We start from the raw sequence: 12957 nt of genomic DNA on the forward strand, positions 1-12957 counted from the left end.
TATGAGGCAGTAGAAACAAACAGCATTGTAACAAATGTATGGTCACTAAAAAATCTGTCTCCATACCCAGAAGAAAAATCACCTGTACTCCTAGGAAGGAAGAGACTTTCTGACTCTACTTAATGTCCTTTTCCTCCATCCAGCTATCAGAAAGCAGGGCTTCCTAAATCAGAACACAAATCCACAGCCAGACAGGAAGTTTCACTTGAGCTGAGGAAGTAACTCTTCCTAACAATATTGCTCAAATTAGATCATCTGTACTACAAACAGACCACACACACACAAAAAAAATCACCAAACGTGGAAAATTCTGGCATGAGACAATAGCAAACAGAAGAACTATACTCAGAGAACACAGAATTAGCACCAAAAACAAAAGAAAACTTTAAGTGCATTATTGTCTAAGAGATCTGTAAAATGATCACATTGATAAATTTAAAAAGAGCAGGCTACTATTTAAAAAAAAGCAGTGAGAACTCTTGTCAATTAACACAGATTACTAAAAAAAAAATAGACAATCTGAAGTGCAAAATGCGTTTTTATACTGAAACAGAACTGCAACAGTGCTTAAGCATTGTTGGTCGCCTTCTATGAGAAAAAAAAAAAAATAGCATGGAAGTGCCTGGGGCATGTTCAGGACAAGAAGCCATTTAGTTTGACTGCATTGGAGGTCACGAGCAGAGAGAGTGGTGGGAGATAGTGTCGGAATGTGGATTAGGGGATCACCAGGGAGAAACAGGTTGTCCCAGGGCTGGTGAAGAGTCAATGACTGGGAAATGCTGCAACAGAGAGAACAGGTACAAGGCAGCTGACCGTGTAAGCCTTGGCTGCCTTTATCTTCCTCTCATTCTGATGAGAGCTAATCCCAGGAGAGCCCACGAATACAACAGAAAACATCTGGCTGGATATTCGAGTGTAGGAGCAAGAGCAAACTGTTTTCTAGCAGCTGCAGTTCTCTGCAGGAAAGGAGCTAAGGATCCCGGGAAGCTGCCTGACCCACATTGGAAGGACCACTCCCATCCTTGGCTAAGTAACACTTCAGAGTAAGGAGCTAACTAGCACAGGCAAGGGTGCTCGCCTGTCTTCCAAAGGAATCCCATTCCACAGGATTCCTGCTTCCATAAACAAACACCCTACCCAAGCTAGACTTTTAGACTTTTTAAAACCTGTTTTTGTTAAGTTCTATTGGCATAGTGCATAAGTGGGGGAGATTTATCCTAGGATAACTGCTAGAGTTCTGTGGACAATAGAGGTGGCATTTACACTTGTGTCACTGGTGAACACAGTAACAACACTGCGTTGGCAAATGTGGCCGTGCAGGGAAAAAGCCTTGATTTGTAGCATTTGCCAACTTTTGTGGTACAAATAGTCCCACCATGGCCAATTTCCAGCTGCCAGTGTAATGCCACCACATGTGGTATTGGGAAGAGACGAACAGGTCAGATCCAATGCCCCACTGCATGTAGTGGTATCACTCCCACGATAACATTTGTCCTTCCAAAACAATCCCCACTACTCGCTGGGACTTTTTTGACTCTGGGTGAACCTGCAAAAATTCAAAGACACCTCAAGTGGATTGATCTTTCGCCCTGTTGAAAATTAGTCAGCTTCTTGCTGACACACTTTGAAACTTGCTTAATACCATTCCCACTGAAAGGAAACATAATCATTTAAACGAGTATTTAGGTGAGAATATGGATAAATGTGTAAGAGAATGGTCCATAGCAAACTCAGTTCAGAAACCTACAGAAATGACACAAAACAGGAGGGAAAAAAATCCCTCTCTGCTTCTGAAAAGCTGGAGACAAATCTGGACTCTATTCCACTATTTTCCCAGAGCTAGAAAGAAAGTAAGTAGTTCATAAATTCCATCAGGAGCTTGGGGATTTTTGATGTAATGAGTTTTACAGTTTCAGAGGAGAATGCTTTGCTAATAATTATGTAACAGTAATTAAATCTGAAAAAGGCTGTACTCTAACTATGTTGATTTATTGCAGCTCCTACAAAGTACTCCTCGAGCGTGCATTGGAGTGTGGGCTGCCTCCCTCCAGTTTTCTTTAGATTCTCACAGAGCACTGGGTCACAGATGGTCTGAGCTGCTATATTTTCCCTATTAAATTCCTAATAATCTTTTTCTGAGGCTGAGTCATGGAAGCCTGGGGATTTCTCATTTTAATTAGAAGGTTTAAGGAGCTAACTCTGTTTGAAATTTTCTCCTAGGAGGGATGGGTGCAGGTGATCCCATTCAGAAGAATGACACAGTACCGGGGCCAGGACCACATTTCCATATTAGATTGCAGCTTGTTTGGCTCGACTCCTATTTCTGAGGTTGATGATGCATTGTCTGAATTTGAAGAATAAACTTCAGAAAACAGGGTTATTCGGAGATTATTCTTTTTGGGGACATTTTTGGCATTTGCTTCCCATTTCTACTTTGCATACAGAGAAGTGATTCAGGAATGTGAATTATTTATTATCCCAAAAGAAGTTTAAATCATACTGATTTGAGCCATAGTCACCAGTGAACAGATCTGGGGACCATTTGTCCTTCTTTATCCCTATTGTTTTCTTCCTTTGGCTCACTCTGACTTTATTTTTAAATATCTCAAATTCTGGGACAGCCTCATATTAAATATTATCTTCAGTTTTACTAGCAGAAGAATGTAAAAATGTATATGAACAGACAGAACACGATATTTAGAGTAATACCTATAATTTGTTGGGTAATCAGAGAGCAGCCTGCGGGATGAACCATGGGGCTGGGATAAAATTATCTTTTAGAGTTTACCAATGAGTTTGATCATTTGCAGGAAACCTGTTATGTAAAATGGAGTGTATGGTGCTAGGCACAGTTCTCTTGATATTATAATGTACAAAAAAGAAAATGCTTCTAATAGGGCAGCTGCTCAAGTTTCGCCTCCCCCAGTCACAGAGCTGGTTTCTCTGCTTTTGTAAGATAATGAGCACCTCATGCTTTGAATGTGGCACAATCCAGAGAAGTCAAACTGAACTGCTGCTACCTTTGTAGCCCCCTGTAGTTTTAACAGAAGCACGTACTTCAGAGCTGGCAGCAACTGCATTTTTATAAATCCAAAAAGTATAAGCAACATGGATGCGTCATTTTAAAAATCTATTTTGTAAATGTAGGATGCTGGCTTTTTAGTTAATTGTACCACAAGAAGATTTTTCCCCCTTTCACATGCTTTCTGTCTGTATTCTAAAATTCTCTGGCCCCTTCAGTTTCAGCAAATTGAGTCATTTCAAGGTTTGAAAAGTATCCTCGTTTGGGTATTACTAATCTTCAATGATTATTTTCATGGCTTCATATTGTTCATACATGTCTCAGAAAAGATTTTAGTCTTTACCGTCACAATTTAAAATATAAATATAAGCATAAAATATTTATATTTTAAATTATATATGGAATAAAAATACATAAATATATATATACATCCCACTGTTAGGCTGTGTGACGTTTGCCATGTGTATAATGGAAATTAAATTGAGAAGGAATGTAATAGCTTCCACACTAAATTCTGCATCACATCAGAAGGTTGAAAAAGTAGAGACACGTGCAGCTTAAGAATGTTATACTAAAAACCATTTTAGTATAAAAAAATTTTTTTAAGGTATTTAAGGCTTTTCAATCTGTAAGCCCAAGCTGATGTTTCTCGAATGTACTGGCTACAGCCATATGTTTAGTGGTTTCATTCGTGAAATGTGTGGACAAGTGGCTGAGGGCTGCCAGACTGCCGCTGTGTGAGCAGGCTGGCCTGTGTGATGGGTGTGGATGATACCATGATGGCATGGAAAGCCACCCACACCCCACCATTGTGTGTGGATCCAACCAGGTTCACTCCTAAAGGCCAGATTAAGGGAAGAGGGAGCAACCTTTTTACACCTTGTTCACAAAATGGCTGGCTAGGAGACTCAATCCTGTAGCAAATGGCCAAGTGAAAATGTATGTGGGTGTAGGGACCTAGAAAAAAATCCCAACTTGTGTAGCTTTACTCAAGTTCTTAGATGAAAGACAAAAGCTTTGTCTGAAACTTCCGAATCTCCTTGTACCAGGCCTCATCAAGTTAGAGAACATTCAGTCGGGGGAACAGTTAAGGGCACTATGGCTGCGGCCAGGTTCTTGAAGGAGTTAAACAAGAAAACGTATCAGACTTCTGATTAATGGCCAGGGACATTCCAAGCTGCTTTGCCTACCTCAGCAGTACATGGCTGGTGCAGCGGGGTAATATCTAATAACTAATCTTTGACACAAGAATTAAGTCATTTTGTAAGAAAGCAGATCATTAGAAGCCAAATTGAATTATAAGTAATACTATCTCTGTGGAGGATTGTAAATTAATTGGTTTTTAACAATAACATTTCTGTATTTTATTAAAGCAGCGTAAGAACTCGGTGAAGAAACGAATGTAGCAGATAAACAGGCCAGGTGCTGGTGATGCAAATGAAATAGATGACAGATGGTGAGTAGCACGCTCACTCACTGTGTGTGTATAATGGATAGAGGTAATCAAATTCCTTTGTGAATTGGCGACTTTCTTTACATCAAGAACTTTAACACAGGCTGGCGTACACTCCTCTCCGCCCCCTGCCCCTCAGCATGCACGTGTGCACGCACGCACACACCTCTCTGCTTACATGCACGTCCATCCTAATTATAGCCTATGCTACTATCAGAAAGATGGGCCATACCTCTATTTACATAACACCACACACAAATATCTTTTCACCAAATCAACCTGTATACACTAAACAACAGATTTCTCTGATGAGAACACCTCACTGAGGAAACAAAGCAACCTGTTTAGATTAAAGATGTTCCATTCAGTAAGAGAAGTGATACTTAGACCAAAAGGCTGGACTTCAATGGAAAAAAATTACCTTTGGCTATGACACTGAGTTTTCCACTAGCATCTTTAAAAAGTGATGAGCATTCTGATGGGTCTCCTTTTCACCCCCAAATCATGGTTATGGAGTCTCAAAACCCAGAGAAAATTCTCATCCAAGTCAACTATTAGTAGATTCTATGCAAATTGACTTTTCTCCTCCCCATTCTGGTATCAAAGAAGTTGCTTTATTTTACTGCTGCCTCTGATAAAGGGAAAAGTGTATTCAACCAATTCAAGGACACAAATTCATGTTCCATGTGAAATCCAGAAAAGAATTCCACCCAGGGTCATAACATATGAACACACAACTCTCTGAGAATTGCCTTGTACATGTTCAAATCTGTATTTCCGGTCCTTTATTGTGATCTTAGCTTTATTTCCATCTTTCTAACTGTTCACTGGACATTTCCACTTAGACGTTTAAATATTACTTTAGTATCAGTATGTCCAATATAATACTTATGTCATTCTTGCCCAAACCAGGTTCACATGGAAAGTCTCCTTTCTCTGACCTCCCTTTCCCTTGGACTTGAAATTCTGGAGATATTCTGGATGCTTCTCTGCTTTATACTTCATATGCAGTCAAAACACATAAGCTGTTTGACTTTTCTTCTAAACTGGCGTAACAATGATGATTTCCTCTCTGGTCCCATGGCTGGACCACTTCATCAACCTCCTGTGTGGTTTCTTCTCACTCTGCCTCTGACGTCTCCAGTGCTCCCTGTTCCCCTTCAGACAAATCATCCCTTCCCACTGCTTTCAAGGCTTTGTCTTTCCTACGTCACTCAGTATTTCGCTGGCCCTCATACTTCTCCAGCCAGATTCACTTCCCACAGGCTCTCAAAGCATACCATTTGCTCCAAGGGGGTCAGTCTCCCAGGCTGTGCAGTGCCATGTTTGTTCCGGGATAATCACCCATGTTCCATGCAGCTACTATGTCATGTTCCCTCAACCTCAGGACCTTTGGGCATGCTGTCTGTTTGCTTGCAATGTCCCCATCCCTTTCCTGCTCCCTAACCTTACGGAGGCCTGCTCAAGCTCCCTCCTCTGTGAAGACTTTCCCTAACCACTGCCTCAGAACCTCACAGTCAGGGACCTATTATTTAGTCCTTCTCAATCATTTGCAACTTTGAATTGTTCTCTGGTTGCTTCATATGTGATCACTGAGTGTGCCCAGATACACCAGGAGTCCGCTGAGATGACGGCTGCATGTTACACACATCTGTGTCTATTGCCACCTGCAAACACTGCCTAGTGCCTTTAAGCCACTGTGCCTGCTTTCTCACTGCACAGCAGGTACCAGGCACAGAGGCCTCTAGCATTCTTACTCTTCAGGAGCATTTCATCCTTGACTCAGACCCTTGCCCTTCTTCCCATGCCCTCAAAATTGGATTCTCACCGTGGTCCTCTCTGACTGCCTGCCCTCTTTGATTTCTGACTGGGACCCCTCCCTTACTTCAGCCACTTTTCTCCTCTTGGCCCTGGGGCCCATAATTTGCAGCCACCATTCTTTTTCCTTTGAGGAATGTTCTCAATTGATCTAATCTAATAATGCTGAGCAATATAGTAAGAACCTAACTAATGCATGTTCATGATGGATTATTTAGGGGAAAATACATTTTTTCTGTACTTTTTCGGCTATAGCACAAATTTACCAGATCATTCTAAACTATACTTTATTTGCCCTTTCTTTATATATACATATGCCTACCAGAACACCTCCACACACCAGGCCCTAAATTTGATTCCAAGGAGTTAAAATGGCATTTGCATTGCAGGATTCTGTGCTTAGGGCAGCACAAAGAACTAGACTTTGGTCTGGTGGTGCTAATTTTGTGTTGACGCTTCCTAAGGGAATAGTGTGCCTTTGGACTGTTTCTGATTTCCTATTAGATGGCATTAAAGGAAGTGTATTATATCCTGAACCTAAAAGGATCAGCTCTTTAATAAACTAAATTGACCTTTCTGCTTTTTTCCCCAAGGGGATTGGGGTCTTCCTCCTTTCCCTGAAGCCCCCTTTCTTCCCTGGCAACAAATTGATTTTGTGACTGTTTTGTTTGGCTTTTTTACATGACAACCACATATATGGTAAAGAGTAATGACCAAAAGTCAAACTCCTGGGCAACTGGGGATAGCCAGATGAGACAATAAATATAATTTGTTGAATTACTGAGGTAGCTCCTGTTCTGCTGGATGTGTGTTCAGCTTCAACATCTTGGCAAAGAGATGATGTCATCAGAGTCATAAGGGAAGTGGCAGACCACCTGTTAAGTGTCTAGTCACAAGTTAAATCCAGGAGCCCCGAGTTTGTATTCCTCTTTATTTATTTTTTTTATTTTTTGATACAGGGTCTCACTTTCTCACTCAGGCTGGAATGCAGTAGTGCAATGACAGCTCACTGCAGCCTTGACCTCCTGGCTCAAGTGATCCTCTCACCTCAGGTCCCCGAAGTAGCTGGGACTGCAGGTGCACACCACCAGGCCTGGCTAATTTTTTTGGTATTTTTTGTAGAGATTGGGTTTTACCATGTTGCCCAGACCCTTTAATTCGCATAATTCCCATTTGAAGCTCTACACTTTTCAATGAAAAGCTTTTTATTACCAAAGCTCCAGAAGACTTGATGTTTTAGTCCCTACCTATAATTCTGAATTTATCATGGTGCAAACTTCTGAAAATTGGCAGCCTTGCCCAGAGACAATTCAAACCCTAAAAATTCCTTAGCATGAATGAGGTTTATAAATATTCTAAATGAAAGATAGACTGGCACACATGTATAAGAGTAGCTGATATATTGGGAAATAAAGGAGTGATTTGACTATTCAGAACGTAAATCACCTTTCCTGTGACCAGTAGAAACCTAGATTCTGACTGATTGCAGCAGTAATACTCAGGTTTAGCACATTGAGCTCTCACTAAAAATTAAATTTACTTATATCCCCTAGATTTCCTCCCTCTCTGACAATTTTGGCCTTTCTTTTGCACAGGAGAAATTGTGCAACTGAGTTCCAGAGCCTCGCCTTCCTAATGCATCTGTAAACAGCTGCAGCTCCCTGTTCAATATTTGCTGCAGCTGCCATAATACCCCAGAAGGACAGCCAAATGGAGAGAGTTCCCCTTAATTGCCTTGCCACCCCCGATTGAATTTATGTTTTGTTTTTAAGTAACATTTTGTTGCATTTGCATTACTGAAATTACCAGGTTACAGTAAACTATAATCCCAAATCAATGTCCCCCCAAAGAAAGCACACATGAACTTTATCACCAACAGCAAATTCAATTTTCGCATTACCTACTGACAATGAAGCTTGTGCCAGCAACACTTGCGGATTCTGGAAAAGTTCTCCAAACAAGAGGAAAACCACAAATCTTAGGTTTTAATGTCTCATAGCTTTGCTTTTAATTTAACTATTGGTTTTCACCTGTAGGTGAAAACTAATCTTCACATCTTTTGCTTTTGTTTCTAAAATCACATGACATGACACATAAAGATATTCCCAATTGGAATCTTCACACATTGCTGGTGGGAATGCAAAATGGTGCAGCTACAGTGGAAAACAGCTTGGGAAATTCTTCAAAAAGTTAAATATAGAATTATCATATAATCCACCAATTCTACTCCTTGGTATGTATGCCCAAAAGAATTAAAAACCGGGATGTAAACACATACACCAATGTTCATTAACAGCATTATTCATGGTAGCCAAAAAGTGTTCATAGACAGATAAATGAATAAAATGTGGTATAGACATACACTGTGCCATAAAAATGGAATATTACTTAACCACAAAAAGGAAGGAAATTATGAGTCACACTACAACATGGATGAACCTTGAAAATGTTAGGCTAAGTGAAATAAGCCAACACAAAAGAATATTGTAAGATTCCACCTAATATGAAGTATCTAGAAAGGGCAAATTCATAAAGACAGGAAGTAGAATGGAGGTTACTAGGGGCCAAAGGGATAGGGCAATGGGGAGTTATTGTTTATGAGTACCGAGTTTCTAAGAAGATAAAAAAAATTCTGGAAATAGAGAATGGCGAAAGGTATGCAACATTGCAAATGTACTCAATGATGCTGAATTGGAGACTCAAAACTGGTTAAAATGGTAAATGTTATGTTTTGTATATGTTAACACAATAAAAAAATTACTCCCAACCATCTAGAGTTTAAAATTATATTATACATTTTGATATGAATCCTAACAAATTGAGAAATAAAAAGGGCTAAAGTATAAGGTTCAAGGCAACAAGACATTTTTGTCTACAAATTTCTAAAGTCTTTGTCAAAGATAAAACTAGAAAGAGCACTCAACTCTGTAACAATATGAGGGATGCCTATAAGAAACAATTATACCTCTTATATAAAAATGAAAAAAATCCATTTGATTTCTCCTATCAATGATGGATGCGCTCGACTCATCTCACCTTGGGGAAAACCAAGTGGAAAACAGTTTGTCCAGAAAACAGTTTGTTCCCCTCCTTCTCACTTCCATTGTACCTCATTCCTGGGCATTGGGAGAGGGATTCTAAACCTTAAGGAAGTTTAGAATTATCATACGAAGCATACAGTCCCACCCCTTAAAAACTGTGCCCATTCTGGCTGGGCGCGGTGCCTCACGCCTGTAATCCCAGCACTTTGGGAGGCTGAGGCGGGCAGATCACGAGGTCAGGAGATTGAGACCATCCTGGCTAACACCGTGAAACCCCGTCTCTACTAAAAATACAAAAAATTAGCCGGGCGTGATGGCGGGCGCCTGTAGTCCCAGCTACTCGGGAGGCTGAGGCAGGAGAATGGAGTGAACCTGGGAGGCGGAGCTTGCAGTGAGCCGAGATCCTGCCACTGCACTCCAGCCTGGGCGACAGAGCGAGACTCCGTCTCAAAAAAACAAAAAACAAAAATAAAACAAAACAAAACTGTGCCCATTCTATGAGGAAGCCTGTTTACCTGTTCTGCCCACTTTAAGGTATTTTGACAAGTAACAGTTGTTAACAAAGGTAACTAAATCAGGCCTACCTGAGTTCTTTAACTTGAAGCTTTACAACTGGTTCTCAGACTTTAGCTGCATTCGAGTCATCCAGAGCGCTTGTTAAAAAGCAGAGCCAATGGGCCCCACCTGCCGATGTTTCTGATTAAGTAGGTCTAGCGTGGGGTTAGAGAATGAGCATTCTAACCAGCGTTCAGACAGAAGCATATGCTGTTGGCTCAGGGACTGCACGTTGAGAACCACTGCTTTAGAAATGTAACGCGGGAATGTAGAAGACAGACTAAAGTCAAATGACAGGATGGATTCTCTAACTAAATATATATATGGGCATGATAGAAATAATGAACAGTTTAAATTTTAGCATGGGTAGGGGATTAACTGTTTACCTTAGACTTTAGGCCTAAAACTTATGGATAAAAAGAAGGGTATTCTGATCTGGTCCTGTTTTGTGTTTGTGTGTGTGTGTGTGTGTGTGTGTGTGATGGAGTGTCTCTTGGCAACGCAGGCTGAAGTATAATGGCGTGACCTCGGCTAACTGCAACCTCTGCCTTCCGGGTTCAAGCGATTCTCCTGCCTCAGCCTCTGGAGTAGCTAGGATTAGAGTCACGCGCCACCACACCTGGCTAATTTTTGTATTTTTAATAGAGACAGGGTTTCACCATGTTGGCCAGGCCTGCGTCGAACTCCTGACCTCACGTGATCCGCCTGCCTCAGCCTCCCATAGTGCTGGGATTACAGGAGTGAGCTACCACTCCCGGCCCCTCAACTGTCTTTCTAATATAATATTTGATATATTCTACAGAATATCTGTAACCTATATGTAAATTACATAGAAAAATTATACAAACACCTGTGACCACTTCCCAGCCAAGAACCAGAACATAATCAACAACTTACATCCACCTATGTGCTTTTTTTCTCTCCCATTCCAAGTCTGGTCCCTCATTAAAAGGTAACCACTATCCTATTTTTATATATTTTTTACTTCCTTTTGCACATTTTTGAGATTTATAAAAATGCCACTATACTATATATAGTTCTAAGTACTGTTCCAGGCAGGATTTCCTTCTAGACATTTCTCAGCAAATTTACATATTTTTCTGAATCCCAAATTCTGAGAAAAGTCAGTCAGAAAAAAATTTCTTTAAATGAGGAAAAGTACTAGAATTAGTACCTAGAGTTGATACAGCTTTGAAGGAATCTAACTGATGTCAAGTCGAAAGCAAGAGCAGGAAGAGTTGGAAAATGGAATAAAATATTAAGGTTGACTTTTCTAGGAACCAGGACAGTAGCATCATGGAGAGAAGGATTGTGATCTGATAAGTCAGCCTTGCTTCCAGCAGTTCTCATATCCTAACTATGTGTTCCTGGTCCTGACTGCTTCTAACAGTGAATCATTCTCACAAATAAAACAGATATTAATGAGTTTATAGACATGGTGTACTTTGTATAAATCCTTTGAGTAGTGTTTCAAGGAATAACAAGTTCTGAATGCAAGATCAGTTCTTAACAATGTGAACACATGGACACAGGGAGGGAAACAACACACAATGGGCCCTGTTTGTGGGTGGGGAGGGAGAGCATCAAGAGAAATAGCTAATGCACGCTAGGCTTAATAGCTAGGTGATGGGTTGATAGGTGCACCAAGTCACCAGGGCGCACATTTACCTATGTAACAAACCTGCACGTCCTGCATATGTACCCCAGAACTTAAAATAAAAGATCAGTTCTTAAACAGACAGTTTCAACATGTGATTCCTTGAAGTGCTGTTACATTGCTGGGAGATTGAATATTAAATTATTCCCATGCTATGCATAATTTCTGCTGGTGTTTTTCATTGTTTGGATATTTGCTTTAGGGTACACTTCTTGGTAAATACTACTAATCAGTATATTTTATTTGCTAAACAAACATTTTAGATATCCATAATAACAAATAAAATATGAAATAACAAATGAAGAGTTGGCAGTATTTTCAGACTAAATATGATTTCAGGAATTTCTGAGAATTCCTGGGAATTCTGAATTCTCATGTCTGAATCCCAGAGTTTACTATAAGGATTTGAAAACACTGAGAAACTTGCTTTTTTTCACTATATATTATAATTCTATCAATGTTGTTTAATAAATGTACCTTATTTTCCCTGCAATATAATATTCTACTAGGTTAATATACTACAGTTGATGTATCCAAACTATCAATAGACATCTGAGATTTTTTCCTTACTTTTGTGAAAATGAAGATTTCTGCTATAAATCATTTTTCTGGCACATATTTCTTGCTGCATTTGTGCAAGAGATGATTTCTCTAGGGAATACAACTTTTTAAGATAATGACAAATTTACTTCCAAAGTGATTGCACAAATTTATTCTTTGCTACCATTATGTAAGAGGTGATGCTGCTGTACATCCTCTCTGACACTTGAAATTATTAGACATCATTTCTCATTGTTATAAAATTTCCAATTGTTATTGTAAAATAAAAACAGAGGCAAGCCATTAAGAATCCCAGTGCCAGTTGAAGAGTAAAATGTTGAGAGAGTATCCAGTAAGTTCTTTAACAAGAACAATAAGATACAAATATGTTAGGCAATTGATAAAGCAAACAAAATCTCATTACAGATGTTAAGTAAATACAATAGTGCATTCTTGTACAAAAAACATCTGCTAAACTAAGAAACTTTCAGCTCATCTACAAGAGTTTTTATCACCTTTCTTTGTTAAAAGTAAACAAACATAAGACCAGATTTCCATCTGGCTACACTAAAATCACCAAGTTGCCATACAGTATATAAAAAAATATTATATGGAATTTCAAAATAAATATTTGATTGCTATAGTATAATATACATAAGACATATGTTAGTCACACTTCTGTACACTGGAAACTTTACATTGTAAATGTTAGAAATAGAATTGCCACAAAGGGAGTTAATTTTAACACATTATGTACAGTGGACTGGGTGCAGCTATGGCTGCAATTAAGGTGTCAGTAAAGCCTAGGGTCTCATCTGAAGACTCAGCTAGGGAAGTATCTGCTTCTAAGCCTCTGTGGTTGTTGGTAGGA

Source organism: Pongo abelii, chromosome 6 (genome assembly GCF_028885655.2).
Source record: "Pongo abelii isolate AG06213 chromosome 6, NHGRI_mPonAbe1-v2.0_pri, whole genome shotgun sequence".
Lineage (NCBI taxonomy): Eukaryota > Metazoa > Chordata > Mammalia > Primates > Hominidae > Pongo > Pongo abelii.